This window comes from Odontesthes bonariensis, chromosome 23 (assembly GCF_027942865.1).
Source record: "Odontesthes bonariensis isolate fOdoBon6 chromosome 23, fOdoBon6.hap1, whole genome shotgun sequence".
Classification (NCBI taxonomy): domain Eukaryota; kingdom Metazoa; phylum Chordata; class Actinopteri; order Atheriniformes; family Atherinopsidae; genus Odontesthes; species Odontesthes bonariensis.
The window spans coordinates 16,895,970-16,903,213 of record NC_134528.1 but is presented as its reverse complement, the minus strand read 5'-3'; positions in this window follow the sequence as shown (position 1 = coordinate 16,903,213).

Sequence of the window (7,244 nt, the reverse complement as noted above, 5' to 3'; positions counted from 1 at the left end):
CTGAAATCATGTGATATAAAAGTAGCATTATTTATGTTTGTGGGGGATTTGTCAGTATTGTATTTAAAAAAAAAAACATTTATACACTTTTAAAATGCTTGCAATGCACATTTGTTCCCAGGCATATTTTTAATAAGTTCACTTTAAAGTGATACTCCGGAGTAGATTCAACCTGGGGTCATTTGAACCGTGATATCCAGCCAAGTAGCCCACCCGCAGTTTTTTCGATATTGGCTGAACATCAGCTGAGTTACTGAGTTATCCCGAATAGCTTCGTACAAGGGTTAATGGATCCTGGTCCGTATCTCCAAAATTACCACACTAAAATCACATGCCATGACACCAAACTTCTACAGTAGTACAAATATGGTCTGTACTCACAAAGCGATGCATTTGGAAGTTTGAAAATTGTCCAGGAGTTTATTATTATCAACACAAGCCTGATAGCTTCTCTGCAGCTAAAGCTGCGTCGACGTCACTTCAGGGAGCTGGGAGCTTCAAAGTAAGATGAGGGTTGATCTACTACTGTAGACAACAAAGTATATGCTATATTCTACATGTTTTTTTTATGAATTTTTATGTTGTAGAGTTGTGAAATTATTTTATCAATGGAGAAATTGAGCAGCCTTGCTTTGTTGTCTACAGTAGTAGATCAACCCTCATCTTACTTTGAAGCTCCCAGCTCCCTGAAGTGACGTCGACGCAGCTTTAGCTGCAGAGAAGCTATCAGGCTTGTGTTGATAATAATAAACTCCTGGACTATTTTCAAACTTCCAAATGCATCGTTTGGTGAGTACAGACCATATTTGTACTACTGTAGAAGTTTGGTGTCATGGCATGTGATTTTAGTGTGGTAATTTTGGAGATACGACCAGGATCCATTAACCCTTACGAAGCTATTCAGGATAACTCAGTAACTCAGCTGATGTTCAGCCAATATCGAAAAAACTGCGGGTGGGCTACTTGGCTGGATATCACGGTTCAAATGACCCCAGGTTGAATCTACTCCGGAGTATCACTTTAATGTCTACATTTATGTGCACAAATAAATTCATATGCATCTTCAGCAGCGACAGAAAGGTTTGGAACGTTGGGCCGAGCATTATTAAACTTGACTCCCTTTGTTTAAACTGCTCGATTAGTATTAATTTCGACAACGGATACTAATCCTGTATTTCCAGACTGGAGCTTCCTGCAGTATATGTATTCAAACTTTTCGCTTTAAGCCTCTGAACTTGATTCCACAAATAAAACTTATTTCAAGTGAGGTTAACTTTGTGTGACTATCTTTTATTTTACCTTAAGGAGCACAAATACAGTAATATTTCTTCATGGCGGTCAAGAGAAATGATGGTTACAGTATGTAAAAGATGCCATGTAGTCAATCAACAGTGATTGTGTGGGTGTGAGGGTTAGAAGACAAACAAGTTCTCACACTGTGACAGATGACAGCATTAATCTGATCTGGCACAGATTTGATCTCTGGAGTTAATCTTGTTACTGTATTGTCACAATGGCACCTCGAAATGAAAGCTGAATGTTCACACGCATTCTTTTGCAAGCAAAATGCCAAGATTTCACTCCCCGTGCACAGCTGATGTTCTACCGACAAATCAATGTCAGTCATTGGAAGACAAACAGGTCACTTTGTCAGCATTAATAATGAAACAGTAATCTGCATTTGAACACATTCCAAATTGTCTCCATTTAGTTTAAGACTAATCGTAATTTGATCTATTCACATTTTTTTGAGGTTGCACATTGAAGGATTAAGCTGTGCCTGGAAAATCTCCTTCAATCTTCAGTCCACCTTTTATTGTGGCTTAGGTCCGATTTCAGGTTTTTCTCAAATGAAATTGCTGGGACCTGAGTGACAATAAAAAAAGAAAAACTATCAAATGTCACTTTCCCTTTTCAGGACAAAGCAACAAGAGGGTTAAGACATTTCTTTTAGCTGATAAAAAGTCAGCTATCAGCATTTATATTCAGTACATTTTCAGTCTATAAAATGGAGCACTAAGAGCAGAGACAGACAGTATAATCGCATACTCACAGCCTGTATTCATAACATGCTGTTTGTATCGATCAATCCTATCTGTCAGGTTTAACCAGAACCGTACCTGATGATATAAAAGGGAAAAACCTCTTATCTATTTTTCCTGTTTTCTGCTTTGTGCTGTTATCACAACATTTTAGCTACCTTTGATATTTATCTAATATCTTTTAATTTTATGTAACTGTTTGGCAATTTTATTCTTTTTTCATTCTCTTGGTGTAACTGAAGTCTGTATACAGTGAAAAACAGTCTGACTGAATATTTCAGTCACTGGTTACTCCTCCTGTGGACAAAGTAACTCTTGACCAACTCTTGAAAAGTGATCAAATTAGCTCCACTTCAGTTACCTAAATTTTTATTCAGATGAGTATTTCACATATTTGTATTTGATGGGCAGATTTTAGCATGTGACAACTAGTTTGATTTAAATGACAACAACCCATCTTGCAATGAGGGTGCATGCTGCTCTCCATTACTCTCAGTCTCAAAAGTCTGAATTCATAATTTAGTTCACATGCTATAATTGAACTAGTTCACATTTGTAGTTCACGAGCTGAAAATCTGATCTAAGTTCAGAGTCCCAAAATAAACTACTACAGCATGCAGATCAGGGGCGATTTTAGGATCGGTCTTTAGGGGTGCCCAGCCCCCAGTGCTCACAGAGGCACATTATTTCTCACTAATTGAGGCGAACTAGTACATTTATAAATTTTGGAGCCATATTAGTTTTGCTTTGAGTAGTGTTTTCCCCAACAACATTCAATTTTGATCTCTTCATTTCAAAAGACTGTGGCTTAACAGGGATAACAGAGAGCCTGAGACAAATATTGAAGATAACTCAACATTTATTTTGGGAGTAAAGAGTTAAAACAAAAACAAATGCTAGAAAATAAATAAAATGGTCACTAAAATAATGCATCCTTGAGCAAAAAAAAAAGTGTTTTTGCATAATATAATATTTTAAAAATGTGCTGAGCCAGGGGGTGCTATCTCACGGTGGTGCCTTGGCACCACTAAAAATACCCTAGCCTCGCCCCTGATGCAGATACATGCATATACCTGCATTTATTTCATTACTAACCACCAACATACTCAAACTCAAACTGTTATATGAAAAAAGTCTATGACGTTGTCAATTCATAGGCTGCGCCTAAGAAAATATCGATGGCTCCAAATAGGAATAAACTGTGGAGCTAAGATCAGACATCACATTTATCATACATAATTTATAATAAATCTTTTAAAAACCATACACTGAAGCCAATGGAGTACTGAGTCAGCACTGGACTCCACTACAAGATGATCAAAATGAGCTCTGTCCATTCTTATCTACCCAAATGTTTTGCAAAAAATGCTGTCTTCCTCCTGTCTCTTGTCCTACTATCTGCGACTTGACATTTCCATACACCGAATAAAGCATATTAGCCAAGAAAGGCCCAGTTACAAACTTAGCAGTCTCACACACGTTGCGTCACACTGACATGAGTGAACTTAAGCAGAAAGTAAAATCCGGCAACTTTAAAACAACAAGAAATAGCAAAATTGAATACACCTAAAACAAGCTAAGACAACAGGGAATCAGCTGTGAGACAAAATAAGGTGTCGTGTGGGTGCACGACAGCAGATAAATCCATGCTTTGTTCCAAAATAAGAGGTGGTGGAAGTGCAGCTTTCTGTGCCAAAGCCAGCACAAACATGGCAGGTGTACTCATCTGCCTTTCTGTTGTGGAGAACTGTCTCTTAAGATTCTTCACATTCAGGCTGACAGGCCTTACTCTTTTTATTGATCTCTTTTGAGCTCTCTGCTTTTGTTTTAATATGCTACTTAGGCTACGGCTACACGAAAACGAAACAAGGTTTTTTTTGAAAACGGGTACGAAAATTCTTGCGACCACACGGCAACGCGCTGCTGTAAAGACTCAGCTCCAGACGAAAACGGATGAAAACGATGAAACGATGCAGTACACTCGCCACTGTGTCACGCCACGCTGTGAGACAATAGAGAAGTGTTAAAATTGGCTCACAGCGTCAACGTTTGACTGACGCAAAAACGTTTTAGCTGTAACAATGGAAACGAAACGAGGCCGTTTTCAAACTTTCCCACTCTGGAACCCGTTCTCAAAAACTATCGTTTTGGGGTAGTGGGAACGCCGGCTCCGTGTGGCCGCGACAGCGAAACGATAAGAAAAAGTATCGTTTACAGTGAAAAACGTTTTCGTGTAGCCGCAGCCTTAGTCAGGTTCTGTTGGGTTGTCTGCTGTGGGAATGTTGCTGTGTGATTCTACACACCTGTGAGAGCCCCCTTGGGTGTGTGCAGGCACAAGTTCACTATTGACAAGAATGTGGTTCAACGCTGCTTAAGTAAGCTGTGACACTTAAAAAAACAAAAACCTAGCAGTTCAATAAGTTCATTTTAATTTTGATAAGTTCATTTTGTTGGGCTGGGCTGGTGGGCCTGACGTTCTGAGTCTGAAACCCAACTTGGGTTGGTTTTCTAGCAGATTTTTTCAGCGAGGAAGTTACCCCATCTCTGCTCTGCTGTGCTTTCATGAGCTAGTCATAATCTAAAAACATGGTTGGTCAGCTGCTTTGTTCCTTATTTGCACTGTGGAACCCCAAGTGATCACTGTTTGTGAATCTTAATCAGCGCACCATTGAAAAAAAATGCAATTTTGCTTTAACAAAATGATATTCTTTGCTCCAGTAGCAATTTATACTAAGCACCTTTTTTTAATTCTATTAGATTTTTTTTTTAATTTGATTTATTTAATCTTTCCGCTCAGACTGTGTCCTTTGCAGGCCAAAGTATGGAACCTCCTTGATGACTCAGTTTGTCATTTTACCCGACTGCAGCGACTTGCCAAGTTTTGATGTATCATTTTTAAATTTCTCTTCATTTTGAGACCATGCTGGGCTCTGAACATTTCCCAGTGCTGGTTTCATTTTTCCAAAAGGCCTTTAAATGTATAAAATAAAAGCTTTCACTTTGGAAACCTTGTTCATTCAGAAGCGGATCTAAAACTGGCTGAGTGCGCTATTGCCAAATTAAACAAAGACATTTTTCCACTCCACCCATTCATTAATCATCATCAATCCATCCATCCATTCTCTGCCACTTATCCAGGACCACGGTCGCAGGGGCAATAGTTTCAGCGGAAATCCCCAGATCTCCCTCTCCACAGCCACCCCCTCCAGCTCAATGTAATTTAGCTGTGGTTTCTGCAGTAAAAACAAATACCGTAATTAACTCATGAGCTTTGGAACTTTCTGACCAACTCCCCACACAGGTTTCACAGGTTTCTGGAGTACACTCAGTGAATTATCGGCTCACCATTTTCTGCATATCTTTACTGTGATGCACAGTGTTTCACATCTCACCTCCCACCTTTTTTGTTGACTTTCATTACAGGGACACCTCTTTAAGCAAATAATGTGACAGGGTTAATCTAACAATTCTCTATACTTTTCAACATTGACAGTTATTGCCAGGCTCAGTGGCCTGAGTGGACAATTGAGGTCCCACCCTCCTCTGACTCACAGCTTTCCTGTAACATCTCCACCTCCACCTCAGTCATGGATTCTTCTGCTTCCACTAGTTTGTCTTCAACCCAATCAGGAGATGCTGCTGTCCCCTTTGCCTCCCCCTCCCACTTTTCTGTTTCTAGAAGTCAGGTGAAGAGGCAGTTGGAGAGACTGAACCGGAACAAGGCTTCAGGTCCAGATGGTGTCAGCCCCCGAGTCCTGAAGGCCTGTGCAGAGCAGCTCTGTGGGATTCTGCAACACCTTTTCAACCTTAGCTTGACCCAAGAGAAGGTACCACTGTTGTGGAAGACATCCTGTCTGGTTCCGGTACCAAAGAAAACTCACCCTTCAGACATCAATGACTACAGACCTGTTGCCCTGACATCCCACATCATGAAGGTCCTGGAGAGACTTCTGTTGACCCACCTGTGTAAGCAAACCAGCACATATCAGGACCCCCTGCAGTTTGCTTATCGCCATGGAGTTGGAGTTGAAGATGCTATCATACACCTGCTTCAACAAACCCACTGTCATCTGGACAAAGCAGGCAGCACTGTGAGGATCATGTTCTTTGATTTCTCCAGTGCATTTAACACAATCCAGCCTGATCTGCTTCGTCTGAAACTCCAGAAGACTCAGGTGGAGGCCTCAACAATCACCTGGATTAATGACTACCTGACAAACAGACCACAGTTTGTCAGACTGAAGAATTGTGTGTCTAACCAGGTGATCAGCAGCACAGGAGCACCACAGGGGACTGTACTCTCACCATTCCTTTTCACTCTGTACACTTCAGACTTCCAGTACAAGTCAGACTCCTGTCATCTACAGAAATATTCAGATGACTCTGCAGTTGTCGGGTGTATCAGAGATGGACAAGAAGCTGAGTACAGAGAGCTGGTGGACCGCTTTGTGGCATGGTGTGGGAACAATCATCTCATCTTGAATGTTAACAAAACAAAGGAGATGCTTGTAGATTTCAGGAGAAACAGGGTCAGATCAAACCCTGTTTCCATCATGGGAGAAGAAGTGGAGGTGGTTGAAGAATATAAATACCTTGGTGTTCATGTGGACAACAGACTGGACTGGAGACACAACAGTGAAGCAATCTACAAGAAAGGACAGAGCAGACTGTACTTCTTGAGGAAGCTAAGGTCCTTCAAGGTTTGCAACAAGATGTTGCAGATCTTCTACAAGTCTGTTGTTGAGAGCGTCATTTCCTCTTGCGTCATCTGTTGGGGCAGCAGCATCAGAACCAGGGACCTAAAAAGACTCAACAACCTGATAAGGAAGGCTGGTTCTGTTCTGGGGACGACTGTGGAACCTCTGGAGACAATAATGCAAAGAAGGATTTTGCATAAAATCAAGAGAATTATGGACAACCCTGAACATCCTCTCCATGAGACTGTTATCGGAAAACAGAGTCTCTTCAGTCAAAGGCTTCTTCAGTTTGGATGCATAACGGACCACTACAGGAAATCTTTCCTGCCCACAGCCATCAGCATCTATAATAACTCCTTGATTCAATTGAGCTACATCAACATTTAATTTCCCTCTGGGATAAATAAAGTATTTTTTAATTGAATTTGAATTGAATTGAATTGATGAGAAATGTGGCTGTTATCATAAAGTCTTTATTTGACTCATGAGGATGAAATATTGATTT